We start from the raw sequence: 20550 nt of genomic DNA, 5'->3' as shown, positions 1-20550 counted from the left end.
TCTAAGTTGTTTCAGTTTTTGTTCATCTATTTTGAAGCTCTGTTATTAGGTACATTAATGTTTAGGATTATTATATTCTCTTGATAAATTGGCTTTGTTATCATTATGAAATGGTCTTCTTTTTCCCTGTAATAGCATTTATTCTGAAATATTCTTGGCATATTAGTTGGCATATGGCATTAACATGGTATACCTTTTTCCAACTTTTTACTTTTAATCTATTGTGTTTTCATATTTGAAGTGCAGGGTTGTTTTTGTGTGTGTGTGTGTATGTAGTATATAGTTAAATTCAGTGTGAATTTAACTGTATGTTTTTACCATGAAATTTAATATCATTATTTATGTGAGTCAAGTTTAAGTCTGCCATATTGCTCTTTGTTTTTTATTTGACCTATGTGTTGTTTCCTTTTTCTTTATTTTCTGCCTTGGTTTGGATTGAACATTATGTTTTCCATTTTATCTCCTTGGTTGGCTTATTATTTACAAATTCTTTTTTCCTCTTATGAGTGGTTTTAGGTGTTAATTTACTAAAGTCTATCTTTAATTGAATTATACCACAGTAGTTATAGAATACTTGTGCTTAGAATAACTAATTTTCATGTCTCTTAGCCTTTATTCTACTAATATCATTGTACTTATATATTGGCTAAAAAAATCATGATAAATTATTATCATTTTTAAAAATAATTTTTATTTTTAAGGAGATTTACATTACAAAAATGTTATCATCATTTTTACTATTTCCAGTATGCTTTATTTCTTGTGTAGATCTATATTTCCAGAAATATGAATAAATATCCTTAGGTTTGCAGGGCTTCCTTGAACATTTCTTGTTCAACGAGTGGGAGGAGGCCCACACTGGCCTTGAATTTGTGATTGTCCTGCCTCAGTCTCACAAGTTGAAAGGATTATAGACATGGGCTACTATACCCAGCTGCTTTCTTGTTTTTTTTTTTTTGTAAATTTCTAGTTTTTAGTAATTTCATTAAAACGTATATTGGTGTCTTTTTCTTCATTTTCTTAGAATTAAATTCACTGAAGTTATTATAATCTGTGATTTTAGTTTTCATCCAATTTGGAATATGTCAGCCATTATTTCGTCAGATGTCTTTTCTGGTCCTCTTCACAAACCATCTTTATTCTCTCTTTCAGGGTCTCTAATTAACAAGTATTTAGGGCTGCTTAAAGTTACCTGTAGCTCATTTTTGACTTTTTATTTTTAATTCTTTTTTGTCTCTATAGTTCATTGTAGAAAGTTTCTCTTGCTGTTTTTAAGTTCACTAATCTTTTCTTCTGCAATGTCTAATTTTCTATTAATCCCACCTGCTATAATTTTCACCATAGATTATTTTTATTTCTAGAAATTTGATTTAGAAAATTTTATACTGTCATTATCTCTTAACTTTTTTTTAGTATATTAGCATATAGTACTTATTTAATGTCCTAGTGTGCTAATTCTAATGTCTAGCTCAGTTGTGGATGAGTTTCAGTGATTGATTTTTCTCCTTATAATGGGTAATATTTTTCTGTTTCTTTGCATGACTTGTGATACTGAATGTCAGTTATTCAATACTGACTATTGAATGTCAGACATCGTGAACTCAAGTTTTGTTGGCTACTGAATATTTTTGTTTTCCCACAAATGTACTTGAATTTGAAATGGAGTTAAATTACCTTGAAATAGTTTGTTCCTTTTGGACCTTACCTCTATGGTTTTTATTGGCAGGACCCAAACAGCATTTAGTCTAGAGCGAATTCCTCTCCAATACTAATGCAAGACTCCTCTGAACACTCTGCCCATGGAACTAGGAGGTTTCTAGTTAGCCTGCTGGGAACAGCAATGATTCCTGGTTCTCTGTGAGTGCCCACTATTGTTCCCTCTAATGCTTTCAAATGGTTTGTGTCCTGGACCTTTCATAATTTTTGTTTTGTTATATATGCATGCACTGATCAGCAATGTAAAGTTCTCAGGGAGAACCCTCTTGCAAGTCTCTGGGGTTCTCTGTGCAGTTAACTGTCTCTTTTACTCTGCCTTGTGAACTTTGGCAATCTTGTTCTCCCTGGATTCCCAGTTCTATTTGCTCAACTCAGGGAGTCTGTTTGAGCTCCCCTGAATTCCTTCCCCTTATCTCTGTGCCATGGCCTGTAAGCTGTCTGAATGTAGAAAGTTGGGGTAAACTTGCTTATCTTCCATCTCTGAGGATCACTTGCTTTCATTGCATAATATCCAATATTTTTAAAACTGTTGTTTCATTTATTTCGTCTGGCTTTTTTTTTTCCTTTTGGTTGGTTCAGGTGGGAGGGTCTATCTAGTCCTAGCTACTCAATCTTGGCTGAATTCAGAAGTCCCCCCAAATTCTACTGTTAATAATAACCTCACATTTCAAGGAGAGGAAGACAAAAGTTCCAATAGTCTATAACCAGTCAAACTTGGTACACCACATTTTAAAATAAAGCAACTTTATTTAGTGTGCCTATTTAATACATAATAGAACATTATGAAGGTTTGCTGTGTGTAGTGATTTACAGATTGTTTGGGCCAGACTTCACAGCTCTGGGACCTCCTTGAAATGTGCCAGTGACATTTTCAAAACACAAGGGGCCATTGATAGATTGCAAATCATTTTTTACTCTTACTTGGTAGGCATTTAGCAAAGTTGGTTCTGCCTCTGCTTGTGCCATCTGGGTAAGGTTGCAGTTAAGGAAAATTTACTCTCTAAAGATCTTAATAGTATATTGAACTCCCTCATGTAGGGAATACTATGATTTCAGAGTTTATTTCTGGAATATTGAAAAATATTCTAGTCCAAATCCAAGAAGTGTTGTATGATTATTCTTACTCTTGAGGATTTCTATGAAAATATAAGGGGAAACTCTCACTATCTTATTTGCATGGGAAGAAAAAAAATCAGTATTTTAGTTATAGCAAAAGAGCATGAGAAAAACTAAAAATAATCATAGATTGATTCATGTATTTTAAAACATTGCACTAACTATAACTTGTTAGTGCAATGGATGACAAAGAATAGATAGACTACTTTTTTTTTTTTTTAAACTCAAGTTTATTTTTATGTGGTGCTGAGGATCAAACCCAGGGCCTTGCACGTGCTAGGTGAGCACTCTACCACTGAGCCACAACCTCAGCCCCCCCCCCTTTTTTTTTTAAATTTATCTCCATGGATCTCAAAGATCCAACAAGTCTTATTTAATAAAAATTTATTTTTCCAATTTTTATACATGAGTCACATAAACTGCCAACCAAAGCCTTTGGTTAGAATGAAGTAACTAGTGTTACTGTAATATAATATTTCAGACAAAAATAGAGAACCTTGCTATTATAGGTAACCTTAAAAGCCTAATTGTAGTTGCATATATAATTCCTTTTAGGCTTCTTCAGATATTGAAAACAGACTTTTCTGCCGGGATTGTCTGGGGCTTGTGTACATCTAGTAAGTCATTTACAGCTTAGTTTTTAGAGATAAATAACAACAACAAAAATAACAAAACCAGAGTAGCTCTGCTAAGTGCCAGGTTAAGTGGTGCAGATCCTGAGTACTATAGTATTTTATTGCAAATAGAGGCACCTGAGCTGAGCATGTTTTTCTATTAATGAAAAATTAAATTAAATTAATTTAATTTAATTTAATTAAAGATCAAGAATAATTAAAGATCTATATGCTATAATTAAAGATCAAGAATTCTTTGAATTTGTTCTTTACAAAGAGATAGCAGTGGAAATGGGGAGAGTAATTAAAGAGATTCTGTAAAAGAGAAAATGAAGGACCTGATGACCAAATGTCAAGATTGAAAGAAAAGAATTCAAAGGTTTTGAGCTAGGATAAGAATGACACTTTAATCATAACAAAGAAAGGAAAGCTTGAATGAACTGATGCCAGAGATCCTTGAAGGAGACTTCTGCTAAAAATTCCCACCTTCTCTGTGTGCTCCTGAATGGAATAGCCCTGATAGGCATTTCTTGAATCTTTTTTTGAGTTGAGCCTGGCAAGATAAACTCAAATGTGTGGAAGGATATTTAGAGGTCACCTAACTGAATCCCCTCATTTTATTGATGTGAAAATTGAGAACTTCAGATATTGTGACTTTCTTTAAGGCCATGCAGCTAGGTTGGCCACTTGGTATTTCTTGAAGTTCGTGTAGTGAAGTTTCCCTTGTGTCAGTCCTGCCTGTTGGCAAAGCAAGGCCTGTTTCCCTGCCTTAATTCGATTATTATCAATCAAATGACTTGATTTTTCAATTAATCTCCTTTTTCTTTATTTATACACCCAGTTACCAACTTTCTAAGTAGTATACTATGGATATTCATGTAAAAAAATTACAGCAATTTAGTTAAAGAAATATCTTAAATGACTTTATTTTGCTGTTCTAGAGTTAATATTATATAAACTCTATCTACCTACCTACCTATGATAGAGTGTTCCAGTGAACCATGTGGAGGAGAGTGGTTTTACACACAGAGAAAGGCTATAGAAAATAGAATAAAAGAAAAAGCAGAAAGTTGCTTTCCTTGTAAAGTGAGGGCACAGAAAAAAAACAATAGAAAAGTAATAGATAAATTGATAGGTTAACAGCAGATTACTTCAGGTTACTTTTTGTAGGGATTAAAGGATATAAGGATTAAAGCACAGGGAATTTCATTGTTATGTTGAGGAAACTTGGCATTCTCATCCCACCCCTACTACTAGGTCAGATAAAAATTTAGTTGGCACAAACCTGTAATCTCAACGATTTAGAAAGCTGAGACATGAGGAACACGTGTTCCTCAGCAATTTAGCAAGACCCTGTCTCAAAAAATAAAAAGGGATGGGGATATAAACTCAGTGATAGAATGTCCCTGGGTTCGATCCCTAGTCAGTACCAACACACACACAAACACAACTTAGTTTGCATTTGGTGATGTGGAACTTTATCATGGGTAGTTTTGATTTTTAGTCTGGTCTGTTGGGGTCTAGTGCAAGAGCTTGGTCAAAAACAATGGCCTCAGGCTGGGGTTGTGGCTCAGTGGTAGAGCGCTCACAGAGCCCGAGGCAGGCACTAGGTTCAATTTTCAGCACCATATTAAAAAAAAAAAAAAAAAAAAAGTAACAATAAATAAAATAAAGGTATGTGTCTATCTACAATTAAAAACAAAACCAACCAAACAAAAACCCCAAAATGGCCTCCTACAATTTTTATTTAGACTTGGCCTGCCTGGGGTAAAGGGTTTGCTCTTTCCCAATGTGCCTGAGCTGTTTGAAGTGAGAAGAAATGATTAACATTAATTTAAATCTGGGGTGAGGATTCTTTCTGGGAGTCAGTATCCACAAGTTTTAAAAGGAAGCACCAGGACGTGCAGCGGGTGTCAGTAAATGCATTACTTCTGTTCTTTGCCCCCTCTGAATACCATTCCCAATGACTTCTCATTCGTGTAACTCCGAATTTGTGTGTGACTCCTATTCTGCCAGAGGAGGGGTTATGCCGATGCCCTGAAGGAGTGAACGTTGTTTTAGGTCTCAACTGGTCCTCCACCTTGGCTGGAACCTGAGGAGAACGCTTTGTCTTTCCCTTCTCAAGCCTCTTTCTTGTCCTACGCCCGTGGAGCTCGCTGCCTTTTTCGCTCTTTCGTCCGTCGGTGTCCAGCCCTTCCTCTCTGGGGGCTACACATGCTCAGGGTCCCCCACTTCCTCTTATTTACTTACCGCCTCCCGCGGATTGTCCGGTTTGCAGCTGCTCCAGCCCAGGCGCCCAGAGTGCTTTAGGGGCGGGGCTGAGCGGGCGGAGGGAACGCCCCTTCGGCTGGGAGGCGGTGCCTGTGATTTGGTGAGGGCGGGCCCTGCAGTGAGGGGTGGGGCCTGGAGGTTGGGTCGGGGCACTGAGCGCGGAGGGCGCCGCTGGGGGCGGGTGGCGCGGCGCGGAGCCCGGCCAAGTGTGGCGCAGCTGTGGTGTGGCGTGGCGTGGCGCTTCCCTCTAGCCACGAGCCGGGGGTGGGTCCCCGAAGGTAAGCGTGTAGACTGCCGAGCTTGCGGGGGAACCTGTCTTGGGAGGGGCCTCAGTACTTCTCGGGCCAGGTGGAGGGACCCCACTGGCGCGCCCGGGGCAGGTGTGTTTGGGGAGAACCGGCTGGGTGCCATTTCGCGCGCGGAGTAGGAGGGGCGGGCTGGGCGCGGGCGGGTGGGCGGCCTCCTCGGGTGAACCTCGGAGCGGGAGACGCCGGGACCGCAGCTGGTGGTGCTCTCGCTTCGCAGCACGTTGCTCCGGGACAGAGAAATTTTGAGTTGATCCCCACACACCCTCTCCTCAAATCTCGAGAAATTTCAGGTACTTGTTAAGTTCTTATATTCTTTAAAATACATCTATAGTTAGTGGTTCAGGACTGTAGGAGAAACTTCTCCAATGTGAGCTTGCGGGGCGCCTTAATATTGACTTGGTGGTGTTGAGTTTGCGAGAAGGGTGCGACCTATAATGGGACTGTTATTTAAACAAGGACACCAGGGAATAAATATACCACGGGAATATTAGGTATGATAGCTTTGAAGCTGGAATGCCTGGGTTCAAGTCATTTATTAACTGAGAAAACTTGAACAATTTGCCAAACTCCTGTATGCTGAGTCCTCACATATGTCCCTAATTTACAAGATTGTAAGGATTGAGAGATTATTGCCTAATGCTTGCCAACAATGAGTGCTGGCTGTTTTCTTATTACGCATTTAAATGATCATTAATTTCCAAAGTTTGCCATCACTGGAAAACCTACGCATTTTCCTTAGAGGTGTTGCTAGAAATGTTTGGGGATTGCTTTGGAACAGTTTTTGTAAGATGAGTGAGTCCTGCAAGAAGAGGACGCTCCACCTTGTTCTAAATCAAAACCACTTTCAAATGAACTGACACCTCAGTCTTATTTTCTTGGACAGTGGTGGGAGTCAAATCCAGGGTCTCCTGCAAGTGCTGTACCACCTAGCTAACTCTCCAACCCTCAGATACCTCAGTCTTTAAGGCTGTTCTGAGAGAGATAAAAAAGTATCACCGTTAGGGTGAATGTAACCTCATTTTAAGTTGTGGAAGATTTGTTTAAAAAAAAAAAAAAAAACAGTTCCTGCCACTTTATACAGACTTATGAATTATTCTATTTGAAGTAAGTGCTTATTCTATTACTGCAAGAGTATGTAAACCAGAGCATCCAAAATAAGTAAACAGACATCATTAGCTTGCTGCATAGACTCTCAGAATTGAAAGGGATTTGAAAATCAGACTAACTGGTCATTATAGATAAAGGTGTGGTGCCAGCAACCCAGAATAAATAAACAGGCTTAGACTAGAATTCACTTCTGCTGATCAATGAATTGTAAAATCAGAGGAATATATTCTAGTTTTGATGATAGTTACTATTTTTATTTTTGACAGTTTTATGGTGCTGTGAATGGTTTTTCTCTCAGCAACATCCTGCTTTGGTAGCTTAATTGCATGATTCATAATCATTCTTCAGCACCTTTGATTTAAATCACAAGTCTCAGAGTTGCCACATCAATTATTGCTTTGAGAACAAGATGATTGTCTTCTTAAGCTTTGTACAAACATGTTCTAACAGTGCTTTGGTTTTGTTGTTTAAACTGTAGCCCTTTTCTCATATATACAGAATGTAAATGACCAGTATAAACAAATTGACCTACTTGGCAGTTTGTTATCACTGTGTTATTGGTGACTTTTCTAGATTAGGCAGGATAGAGTCAGGAAATGGAACCCTGAATATTAGCCTAAGGAAATAGGACTGGGTCCTGAAGAAGTGTGTTGCAATGTTGCTGCTAACTTCAAAAGCATTTTGGAGTGAAATTGTTTTGAGATATTGGGGTGTTAGTTGCTGACTCTTCCTCAGCTCTTTGCATAGCTCACTCCCTCACCTTTGGGTATTTGTTCAGATGTTACCTTCTTATTTAAAATTGCACACAACCCCACACTTCCTATAATGTATATTTACTTGTTTATATAATTACTCATTATCTGTTGTCTGCCACTAGAGGGTAAGTTCCATGTGGCTCAGGGTGCTTCCCAGTTGTGTTCACTGCTGTATTCTAAGCACCTGGTAACAGTGCCTAGCATATAGAAGGTATCAGATGTGTGGATCTGATGTAGACATTTCTAACAAGACTAGTAATTACTTAAGCTAATTCACTGTAATTTTGTTCTGCCCCCCCGCCCCCCTTCTAGTTTTTTTTCCTGGTTACCCAGGAATAAAACCTTGAGGTTGTGTGTGTGTATGTGTTGCAGGGGATTAGAATCCAGGTCCTTGTACATGCAAGGCAAGCAGGCTACCAACTGAGCTATATCCTCAGCCCCTTGAAGCAATCTTAATTCTTCCTCCTACCTTGCACCCCACGTGCAAATATTTCACCTGTCAGGTTTTTTTTGTGTGTGTGTGTGTGAACCTGATGCTTCTGTTGTTGCCAAGCCCCTCTTTCTTTGTGCCCCTTCATTTCATTCCATCGTCTACACCTACAGTCTCACAGTTCCCTTTTAAGTTCTTTCACATCCTCATCAGAGTGAGATCCACAGTGAGAAGACTGGCATTCAAAACTCTGTATCTTCTATAGATAAAAACAGTGATTTCCAACTTAGGCTTATAAACATGAAAGTAAGATAAAGCTTTAATGGCAGTGTCTTATAAAGCCTGGAAATGAGTATTGCTTCATGACAGTTTCTCTTTTTTTTTTTTTTCTATTAATGATTTGGACTTTTTCCCAGTGTAGGTAGTTATTCAAATAAACTGGACTAATAGCTTTCCCCTGTTTGAGCTGAAGACTTCTGCTGCTCTGTTTTGAGTGCTCATCCTTCAAGCTTCCTCCCATAAGTTTAGTTGAAGGTAGTTTTGTCTTCCTCTGAGTTCTGATGACTTTCATAGAGAATTTATCACATTTTACTTTGAATTGTAATTATTTGAGCATTTTTCTTTCTTCTTTTTTTTTTTTTTTTTTTTTTTTTTTTTGCTGAATATAAACTGAAGGACAAGAAACACACACATAAATTCCAGGAAACACACACAGAAAAATTCCAGTTATCTTTTTTCCTTTCATTACTTTTAAAGGAAATAAAAGGTCCACATCTATTTATCTGCTTTTTAAGTAAAAGTAAAATTAAAATTCTGTTTAATAGGCCTTTAAATTATTAAGATTGAGCTGCAACAATTATTTCTACCATATGGACATATAAGGAAAATGGCAATGGAAATTCAGTATTAAGTAAAAAGATACAAATGAAGATATCCAGTTCTGTGTTTGTAGAAGGAAGTGGGTATAGGAAGAGCAACATATACAACACTTACATAGTCAAATGTTTTAAAAAATACACAATAATCTTCCTCAGGAAGCCACTGGGACAAGCCAGACTTATGGAGCAACATCTATAGCATTGAGTTTTCTTGTGAAGTATTATTTCTAAATTGTATTTTGTTTTTATATCTGCAGGCACATGTAATACTCTTTCTCTGCTTTGTTTTCTGAGCTGGATAGGACTGAACATTGTCTTCTCTGCTCTTGTGGGAATTAATTTGCCTCCTTTCATTGTTTAATCTAAAAAAAATCACTCTTTTTTTCTTCATTTATTTCCTGGATATATGGAGAATTATGTATGCCAGAAGTTTTTTAATTCTTTGGAGAAAGGTGGTAGGTAGAAGATACTGAGTCTATCTATTGTTCAAGCTTACAGTTTTAAGTTTGATATCAGCATTTAGTTTAACATGTTTTGGTTAATTTTACAATACAGACATCTCCTTGCACATATTCCAGTTGAGTCAATGTTTTTCTTTTACCTGTGACTCTTTCAGATTAAAACTGAATTTAAGGATTTCTGCAGATGTTTCTGACATTTAATTGTATCTTTTCTTCTCCTGTTACCTCCCAAACCAAATGGGTTTTTTCACTCTAGGGCATGTATTAGCCTTATTTTCTTTGTTCTTGATTTTTAGTACTTATAGGTATAAGTAAATTTATTTTATCATTTCTAGGGTAAAGCTGCAGTTTCTACTGATAGGAAAGAGTAAGGAAAACATATATAGAGGTTCTAATTTTTGAACTTTTAACATAAAAATTTACATATTATTTTTACTAATAACACAGCCAATAAAAGGACTTATCACAAATGTGCTAGAGTGTCAATATGTATTATAATTAAATATGTAATTGATTATAATTTGTGTGCTCTGGACGATGTCTTCTAATGTGCTAACAAATGAAGTTTTACTGTCAGAAGAATTTTGAAAGCAAATACTTGCTCTGGAGTGAAGTTTCCTTTTATCATACTATGTAAGCATCTGTGTTTATCCTGATTTTTGTTTTTAAAATTCAAAGGCGTTATATACTTAAAATGGGGGCACAGACTAGTGATACATCCCTAGCACATGGTGAGCATTTTGTAAGTGACTTTAAATAAGTAAATCTGTATTTTTAGGGAGGATTTTATTAAGTTATCATAACCTGTTAGTATACTGGGGTGACCCAGTAACGAGGCAGAGAGTGACGATTTAAGAGATTAATGAAGAAATGATGAAGCACTGTTTACTTTAAAGATCTCACCATCATAATTTGGCGAATTGGAATTTCTAAGCATGTTTCTCTTACCTGTTGCATGAATAAGTTAAACAAATGTTTAGTAGGGCCTTCTGAACATGGCAGTGAATAAGTAAAGGTCCTACAGCTGGGGAAGCTTTGAATAAGCAAGCAAAATGCAATCCTAAAAGCAGTCCATAATGCTAAAATTGAAATAAACAGGATGATGGCCGAAGTCTAATTTGTGGAGGGAACATTTTTAGTTACAGTGTTCAGGAAGGTTTATCACAAGAAGTGACATTTGAACAAAGGCCTTTTTGTGAAGAGCTGTGGGGAAGTCATCCCAGATGAAGGGACCATAGGTACAAGAGACAGACTTCAGATGGGAAAAAGTTTGGTGTGCATGCAAACTAGGGAAAAGGTTGTTCTAATGGGAGTCTTCTGAACAGAGGGCATGTGGCCTGGTGGGTGTAGCTGGGCAAATAGTTGGTAGTCTGTTGGCTATAATTCAGTTTGTATTTTATTCTAGGGACAGCAGGAAGCCATAGAAAGGGTATAAATGGAGGAGGCAGGGATTATCCAATTTATATCACTCTGGCTGCTGTGGTAGGATTGTAAGGAGGTTAGAACAAAAGCAGAGACAGGTTGAAGTTTTCCAAAAAGACTTTGAGACTTGGTGGTGATTGTTGACTTTGTAGGTTTAGTTTTGTTTTTAGTGTCTCCTCAGTCTGAATTCTTTCTTCATACTCAACCTCCACAATCACAACCAGCTTCACCCTAGGCCCCCTTGCTCTGCCAGTGATTGCAGTCCTCTAGAAATTGTCCTTGGAGTATTCTGTGTTCACATCTGCCTGTAAGATGTGCTAGAAGTGTGTCTTTGAATGGGAAAGCTTGGGAAGCTGGAAAAGTGCAGCTGTTCTTGTGATTGAGACCAGTGAACTTGGGAGGCAGAGGAGGATAGGACACTTGCTGCCACTGCTACGTTCCCTACCCTTCACCAAGTGGCGGCTTGTGTTATTGTTGCAATAAGTGTAGGGCTTTCCTTCTTATCCTGGCAGTTTTAAGTCTGATATGGAAAACAAAGGCTGTCAGTGGTTACTTTCACCTCTTTCCTCATTCCCCTTCCTGAATGTAATAAAGATAGAGCCAGTTTCTGGGAATCCATAGGTCCCTATGACTTTGTTGAGGTTCTTGGACATTCCTCTCAAATTGTTGGATTCATACTGTTCTGTATTGTTTGTCCCAACATAACTATTTTTTTTGCACATATATTGTTTTAAACTCCTTTATCACTTTTCTTAAGAATCAGTATGAATAAAAGATCCTTCAAATATAAGGTGTGATAAGCCCAAGAAAAACAGAACTACTTTGTAATTGCAGAATGAGGGGAAAAACCAAAGAGGGGCGTAGAATCGGAATTAAAGGAAGGAAAACAGGAAAAGTTGTAACTGACTCATCATGTGATGTGTATGAGGGAAGGGGAGGTTACTATGTATCTTTCATTGGCAGATCCTGTTGGATTTTTAATCTATTCTGCTGTGAACCTAATTTACAGATGTGACAAAGATGTGCTTTGTCTGTGTTGAAACGTTTCAGATATATTTGGAGCTAGTATCCTGAGAGGCGGAAATAAACAAACACAGATTAAGTACTATTACAGTAGACTTCCAGTACCAGAAATCAGTTATTTTGGGGTTTGAATTTCCTGGGAAGGTACTTTTAATGTAATGTCAAATGAATAATCCTCTTCCCCCCACTCTAATCCATTTTCTTATTTCCTAGATTAGTTTGCAGTTCCCAGATTAGTTCCCACCTGATCTCTGTCCTGTGCCCAGGGTTTGTGTCTCTTTTTTATTTTATTTTTAGGTAAGTTTTGATTTCACAGTTGGATTAAAGAAGAAGATGTGTAAATTTCCCATTTACCTCCTATCCCATACATGCTAGCTTCCCCCATTATCATATCCCCCCTCCAGAGTGGTTTATTTGTTATAATTGATGAACCTACATTAACATAATTACCCAAAGTCCATAGTTTTACATTAGAGTTCTCTCTTGGTGTTGTGCATTTCTTTGGTTGTGGGCAAATATATAATGATGTATATTTCTGCCATTTAGTATCATACAAATCATACCTTAAAAATCCTCTGTGCTCTACTTATTCATCCTTTCATCCTGCTATCCTTCCAACTCCTGGCAAACATTGGTTATTTTACTCTCTCCCCAGAGTTTTACCTTTTCTAGAATGTTAAGTAGTTGGACACATACAGTGTGAAACCTTTTCAGATTGTCTACTTTCACTTAGCAATATGTATTTAAGTTTCCTCCATGGCTTTTCATGGCTTGATAGCCCATTTCTTTTTAGAAATGCTGAAAAATATTCCATTGTCTGATGTACCAGTTGTAATCCATTTACCTACTAAAATGATTGCCTCCAAATTTTGGCAGTTATATATCTGCTATAAATATCCACCTGCAAGTTTTTGTGTGGACATAAGTTTTTACCCCCTTTAGGTAAGTACCACAGAATACAACTGGTGGATTATGGGATGAGTGTATATTTTAGTCTTGTAAGAAATTGCCAAATTGTCTTCCAGAGTGACTGTACCATTTTGCATTCTTACTAGTAATGAATGAGAGTTCCTGTTGATCCCCATTCTCACCAGCATTTGATGTTGTCAGTTTTCTGGATGTTGCCCATTCTAATAGGTCTGTATTGGTATCTTCTTGTCTTAATTTGTGTTTCCCTTGACATGAGATGGAGTATCTTTCCATATACTTATTTGTCAGCTATATATTCCCTTCTGTGCATTGTCTGTTAAGATCTTTGGCCCATTTTTAAATTAGGCTATTTTTTAAAATTTGAGTTTTAAGAGTTTTTGGTATATTTTAGGTAACAATCCTTTACTGAATGCCCTTTTTTTTCCTGGAGGGTTTTAAATTCTTATTTATTTATTTTTACCAGGGCTTGAACCCAGGGTTGCTTAACCACTTAGTCACATTCATAGCTCGTTTTATTTTTTATTTTGAGACAGGGTCTTGCTAAGTTGCTGAGGCTGCCTTTGAACTTGCAATCCCCTGCCATAGCCTCCTGAGCTGCTGTGTACCACTGCACCTAGCTTACTGAATGTCTTTTCCAGATATATCCTTCTAGTTCATGACTTGTCCTCTCATTCTCTCTCTCTCTCTCTCTCTCTCTCTCTCTCTCTCTTTTTAGAGAGAGAGAATTTTTTAATATTTATTTTTTAGTTTTTGGTGGACACAACATCTTTATTTTATTTGTATGTGGCGCTGAGGATCAAACCCAGTGCCCCACGCATGCCAGGCGAGCGCGCTGCTGCTTGAGCCACATCCCCAGCCCCTCTCATTCTCTTGACATTCTTTTCAGGAACTTGCCTTGGTGTATCTACAAAGTCATCACCATACTGGAAGTCACCTATGTTTTCTTCTGTTATCTCTAGGAATTTTATAATGTTGCATTCTATACGCATGGGTTTTCTTTTGTGTCTTCCTAACTCTTTTTTAAGTCCTACCTTTAAGGGTACCATTGTTCTCATATACTAGTGCATGGTTCTGTGCTCCTGCTAAAGAAAACTTGCAATTCTTTCAAGCCTGACTCCTTTCTTTTGGGATAGTCTGGCTTGTCCTTATTTCCCTTTATTCTTTGGTGTGAATATTCAATCCTCTCTGTCTCCATCATATTAGTTAAGAGTGAATACTGATAAATTATGAATATATCTAGTTTCTAATCTGGGTAGGATCCACTAGTCAATATCAAACTGAAGTCTTTAATATTGAAGAAATAGGAGTCATAAACTCTACTATTTTAGAGGTAAAAACAGAAGAATTTTTTGACCCTTTATATATATATATATATATATATATATATTTTTTTTTTTTTTTTTTTTTCTTTTTTTTTTTTTTTTTTTTTTACTGTTCGTTTCAAAAAAAAGATGGGTAAGATTCAGGACAGTAATCAACCTACAGTAGATAAAAAGACATATTAAAAAGTAAAGGGAAAATTGCTTTTAAAAAGTTTTAAGTAATGTCCATTTATTTATTTTTGCTATACTGAGGATTGAACCTGGGAGTGCTTTACCCCACTGCATTACATCTCCCACCCTTTTTATTTTTTATTTTGAGATAGAGTCTTACTAAGTTGCCCAGGCTAGCCTTGAACTTGCAGTTCTCCTGCCTGCTGGGATTACAGTCATGTGCTACTGTGCCCAACATGTCCATTTATTTTTAAGGAGTATTTGAATCAACAAAATTTTAACATAAGAATTTGGGTGATTCTTCACCACAGAGTGCCATTTATATTGCTACTTTTTATAGCTCTAAATTTTTAAGAAATAAAATCTATAAATGCTTTTTTAAAAAAGATAAACTCCCCCTTCCTTTTCGAAAAACCATGTTCTTAATAGCATCATTTCTTGTGTCCTCCTTATTTCATAATTTAGCCCTTGTCTTTTTGATGGGGCCAGCATGTAAAGTCTGCTCTCTATCAAGCTCTTAGGTAGATGTCTATGTGTGATGTTTCAAGAGAGGAAAGTCAGGAGCCTAGCACTCCTGCCATTGCTGCCCAAACTCCAGCTCCTCTTTGTGGTGGAATCAAAATCTGCCTTTGCTATGAGAGAATGCGTACAATCGTAGGATAAGAAATTGAGGGACACATGATGTGGGAGTTGGGCTGTTGGGTCAGGGTGCTGTCATCCACAGCTGTGTAATCAATCATGTGAAAGTACTCTTCATAGCCTAGCTTTCTTCTTCATCTATAAAGTGGGAATAGTGATATTTATCTCAGAGGTTTCTGTGAGGATTGAGTGAGGTGTTAGAGTTCTTAAAGCAGGCCTGACATTAGTGCTCAATAAATGCTGGATTCTTGATCTCACTACTGTTAACATTTTGGACCACATGATTTTTTTTTTTTTTGTAGACCCCCTACAACAAAAACAATGCAGTCCTAGGCCTTAGAGATGCTTAGCATCTTTTCTGACTACTTCCTTGCCACCAAGTTGAGAGAACTAAAAGTCTCCAGACATTGCCAAATATCCCCCCATAGCAAAATTGCCCCCAGATGGGAAGCATTATATAGTATTTACTAGCTATAATATTAGCCTTGCAAATTCACTGTCCTTCCTAAGATCTGGCTGGCCTCTGAAAATTCTTTTTTGATCTATTTTTTGTTGTTGTTGTTGGACTTGTCTGAACTGATTCATGAAGTGGATAGTCGGATTAGTTCTTCCATTATGGGTTAACATCTGATGAATTTAGGTCTCTTTGGGGCCATACCAGCTGCCCCCGAGAACCACTGTATATGATTATCTTGTGTCTTGCCAGCAGAGTTGAGGTTGATCTTTTTTCTGTTGCATTTTGAAAAGCCCAACTACATACCTGTAAACCTCTCAGAAATTTTCAATTTTCATTCCCACATGAACAATGTATATTTTTGTTCTACTTCTTTCTCATTTGTGATCTTTTTATGTCAATCCCCTTCTCATTCTGTTTTATTTGGCTGCTTGGCCAGAGGGTTATTTCATATAATTTTAATTGCTTTAGTTTCATAGAATAATCATGCATTAAATTCACAGTAATATTAGGATTAATTTTTCATAATTTTACTTTTAACCAGTTAAAAGTTAGTTTATAAAAACTGGGCAAGTTGTATCTGTAGCTTATAGTCCCAGTTTCTTGAGAGATGGAGGCAGGAGGTTAGCTTAAGTCCAGTAGTTCAAGACCAGCCTGGATAATATAGTGAGATCTGTCTCAAAATACACAGAAAAAGTAAGTTTTGAACCATCTTCATTTGTCCCTAAAGGACTCTAGAGCATATACATGTGGAAACAGTCTGGTATAATGAACCCTGAAGTCAGACTACCAGGTTCAAATCCTAACTCTGCCACTTTAACTCTGCCACCATGGAGGTCTGTGCCATTTATCTCTGCAGCTCACATGTGCCATCCAAACCTGCTCACACCTGGTTCTTGCTTTTACTACACTGAGTAGAATTCTGCTGTGCATATCCAATTTTATGATTTGGAGAATCAAGTAATGCTCTGTTCATGATAAATGTTCTTGTTACCCAGTTTCTTGGTTTTCCATAGCCAGCTATCTAATCTCTACCAGAGCCTAGAAGCAAGTCAGGAATCAAATGGACAGTAGTTGTTGGCAAACCCTAAGAGATCTTTAGACCTTAGTTTCCTGATGCTTATCACGGGCCCCTTAACAAATCCATGTCTATTAGGTCATTTCTCATACTGTTGGGTGTGCTAAGGCAGAGACTCAATGGTTAGAGCAGTTTTCGTTGTTACAGAACCCTCTCTTTGAACAGGCTTCAATAAAAACTAACAACTTCATGGTTTTTCCAATAGATTGGTCAGAACATCGTGTCCAAATAGGAAGCATCCAGTTGTTTTTCCTGCTTCTCAGCTAAGCAGTGCAAGGTATAACTGTTTCTTTGACTTGAGATTAGACATTCTGCCTCAGACCAGTGAAACCCTAAAAACCACTGATTCGGAGATTCCTGAACTTCCATGGTATTTCTCTCTCATCCCTTCTCTTGTTTATGTGTTTATGCAAGTGTCCAGGGTACTTGCTACTTTTTGTTCTTTAGGTCCAATTAAAGCAATGCCATAATGTAGTAGACCAGTGTGGTGATCTAAGAAAGGTCACAGCCCTGCAGACTGTTTTATTATGACAATTTACACCTGACCCTCAGGTTAGACAACAAAGGGGATTAGGTATTTGTGGCAAACTAACTCATTGTCCTTGCTGATGTTGTGAGAAAAGAATGGATTTGCCAGAGCAAGAGTCTCATATCAGATATCAGGGGTTGTGCTGATTTTCTTCAGCCCGAAATATCACATCTAGAATTGCAGTTGTAATTGGAATTACTACCTAATTAAATTTATGGTAATCCATAGTCATGTTCTAGGATGTTTCTGGCTTTGGTTCTGGTAAATAGGCTAGTTAAATGGGAATATGGTCGGATTTAACACCCTTCAAGTTTTTGACGGTGGTACTGATTTCTGAGCTCAGAGTGATATGGTATAATTTTTTGTTATTTTTTTAGCTGGAGCAAGGAAAATAGTTTGAAGGGCTTTAAGCTTGTAATCAAATTGACAGTAGTTGTTGTCAAACCCTTGGGGGGTCTACAACTCTTATTCTTCTCTCCATGCTTGTCAGAGGCTTCTACATGGTCCTTTCTCCTGTAATAAAATTTATGACATTGGGCAGGGAGCCAATGTGGGGATTTGGGCCAGTTACTATTATATTGATTTCCACTAAAATTTATAGGACTAGGAAAATAAACACAAGATAGGCTTATGGTTTCATTGAACCCACTTGAGTTATCAGGGCCACCTTCATCTCTGGGAGTCCCACTCTGACTGGTGGGCCACATTTGGCATTAGTATCAGTACTGAGTTAGTATCCCATCTTATAACCTATGGAAGGATAATAGATTTCCCTTGCTTCAGTTGGACAGTTAACCTTTGGAATCGCTGTAGATCACTCTTTGGAAAGGCCTGGAGAAAGATCAAGAGTATATTATTATGGCCTTGTAAAGGGCCACAATCTTATGTTTAATCTTCTTTGGTCTAATACTATTTGAATATACTCCCATATGTGCTTCTCAGACTCTTACTGGTAAAAAATTGAGATTTTGCAGATTTTTTTTGGTATAAAGGCAGTCGTCTTTTAGAGTAGTACTTGAACTTCTTTCTGGGCTATTTTGGGTTATGAGGCAGTGGAGGGTAGCAGGAGCAGGTAGTCAAGAGAATGGGAGTCCTCTTGTGAAACAATCTCAAAGGATTTTATGGGGTACATTGGTAGTCTCAGTACCCTCAGGGATGCAGGTAACTGCTTTCAGCAGGGAACTTGAGCTAAATTGGAGTTCAGTTTTTTTTAGTGTCTTCCCAGCTGTCTCAATCCATATTTCTGAATCATTCTGCTTTCCAGCCAGTGTCCCTTGTGTTAGCATATGAGACTTTGCAGTGTTGCAAGTTTAATTAGCTTTTGTAATCCTTCTGGGCTTGATTCTTAGTCCTATCAGCTTGGCAGTTTTAAGGGATAATAGATTCTTTAAAACATCCATAGATGGATATTTATCTATTTGGAATTCATAGTTTTCAACTTGTCATTTGCTTTGTGCACATTCTCAAGAACAGCCAGAAGCAGCCCTAGCCCATGTTACAATCTCTGAAGTAAACCTTTTCATGAGCCACTCAGATTTCTAGCACCCTGCCCTCCACCTGCATTCCATCTTGTAACACCATGCACAAGAAGTAATTGAAATGGTCATGATGTCACTGTGTGCCATCCCCTTCCTCCTTAAGAAGGTTATCAGGACACTTATCAAATATATATCTCACTTTTGAGGTTCTGTTTCCTAGGACCATTGTTGGTACCAGGTAACTGCATTAGTTACAAGGCATACTCAAAAGTAATGAAGGGTGTCTAACAAAGGAATGTTTATTAAGGTATTGTGGGTAGGGTTAAGGCAACCAAGGTATGGTTGAAGTCCCTCTTTCCCAGCAAGGTCAGGAGCCTATCATTACTCCTAGTCCTTGAATTATAACTGGGGTAGAAGAGGCTGCCTGGTAGAAGCTGGCCTTAGAGAAATCCTTTTGCTGTCCAATATGGATCAAAGGGATAATAACCTTAGCATCTCACTGCTCCTGCCTCTATTCTGCTAGTGCCTCATAGTGAGGCACTGAATCTAACCAGAGGACAAGGGCAGAAGGTAGATGACCTCTGTTTGTAGTGCATACAGGTCAACTTTCTGGGATGTGGCAGGGTGGAAAAAAATAGGTGATTTGATATGGAAGAGTAAATGGAGTATACATAGATATAGCACAAAGTGGAAACTCTGGCCAGGTTTGAGTGTGTACCTTGAATGTAGGCTTCTACATTTAACTGCCTGCTTTACCTGTAATCTTACATGTCCTCTGGGCACTTTGTATTGAACAGCTTTTTCAACTCTTTCCCCATCCTTCATTCCTGATGCCACTCAATGTGGTATCTTATTGTCCCTTCCAAAGGGAAGGCCTGAGGCCTGATGTTTTCCTGTAATTCTGCTGTGAGTTACAGCACAAAAGGCACAAATGTTTAAATTCATATAAAATTAAGTACTAGTGGGACCTATGACCCTAAATCCCACATTCTCAAGGGACATGTGTGAATAATGTAGCTTATAATCTTCCCCCTCAGATTCCCTTTTGCTGCTTGATGGTAAAGAGTGAGTTATGGTAGGTCATGGGGCCCTCAGATTAAACTAATCCAGTAAAATTATCCAGGCATACAGACCATTTAAAAGATATTATTTGGTGTCAGTGGGAAGTGTAGTCTGCTCTGTTAACAAAGGTGACATTAGTGTGACATATCAAGCCCTTTGTTCATGGGTGGAATGATATTAGCATATTGCATTTGTTTTGTGTGAAGATCTACTACAATGTCTCTGATCACTAATTCAGTGCATAAGAATCATCCACAGTGTTGGATTTTTTCCCCCCTCAGTTCTGGGGATTGAACTCAGGAGTGTTCTATCACTGAGCCACATCCCCACTGATTTTAATTTTTTTTTATTTTGAGACAGGGTCTCACTCAGTTGCCAAGACTGGCCTTGAGTTTGTGATCTTCCTGCCTCAACCTCCCAAATTGTTGGGATTATAGATGTGCATCTTCTGGCTTCATCCAATTTTTTTGTTAAACTTTTTTTAGTTGTTCATAGACCTTTATTTATTTATACGTGGTGCTGAGAATCAAACCCAGTGTTTCACAATACCAGGCAAATGCGCTACCACTGAGCCACAGCCACAGCCCTTCATCCAGTTTTTAAAGCATAGCGTGGTGTTTATGAGTTGGGACTCTGGTGCCAAACAGGCTGGGTCAAAATTCTAGATGTGCAAATTATTTATTCTCTTTGTGACTCTGTTTTCTTACTAGTAAAATGGGAATAAATAGTTACCTACCAAACAGGACTGTAATCTGAATTGTTCAGCAGTCACATCACTGGTTTGAC

General features: G+C 37.9%; 1 protein-coding gene across 8 annotated transcripts in view; it reads left to right on the top strand.

Moving 5' to 3' along the window:
• Sgk3 (serum/glucocorticoid regulated kinase family member 3) overlaps positions 1 to 20550 on the top strand; it is a 125063-nt gene that overhangs the window by 45355 nt on the left and 59158 nt on the right. The window contains exon 1 of one of the 8 annotated variants that reach the window (XM_076835447.1): positions 5908 to 5995. The exons of the other annotated variants lie outside the window; for them this stretch is intronic. The gene's annotated coding sequence lies outside the window, so the exon portion shown is untranslated. Of the gene's footprint in view, positions 1 to 5907; positions 5996 to 20550 lie in introns of those variants that run through there. 8 annotated transcript variants of the gene reach the window in all.

This window comes from Callospermophilus lateralis, chromosome 16 (genome assembly GCF_048772815.1).
Source record: "Callospermophilus lateralis isolate mCalLat2 chromosome 16, mCalLat2.hap1, whole genome shotgun sequence".
In the NCBI taxonomy this organism is placed as follows: Eukaryota; Metazoa; Chordata; class Mammalia; order Rodentia; family Sciuridae; genus Callospermophilus; species Callospermophilus lateralis.
The sequence above is the reverse complement of the archived record's forward strand: the minus strand, read 5'-3'. Positions and strand labels throughout refer to the sequence as shown.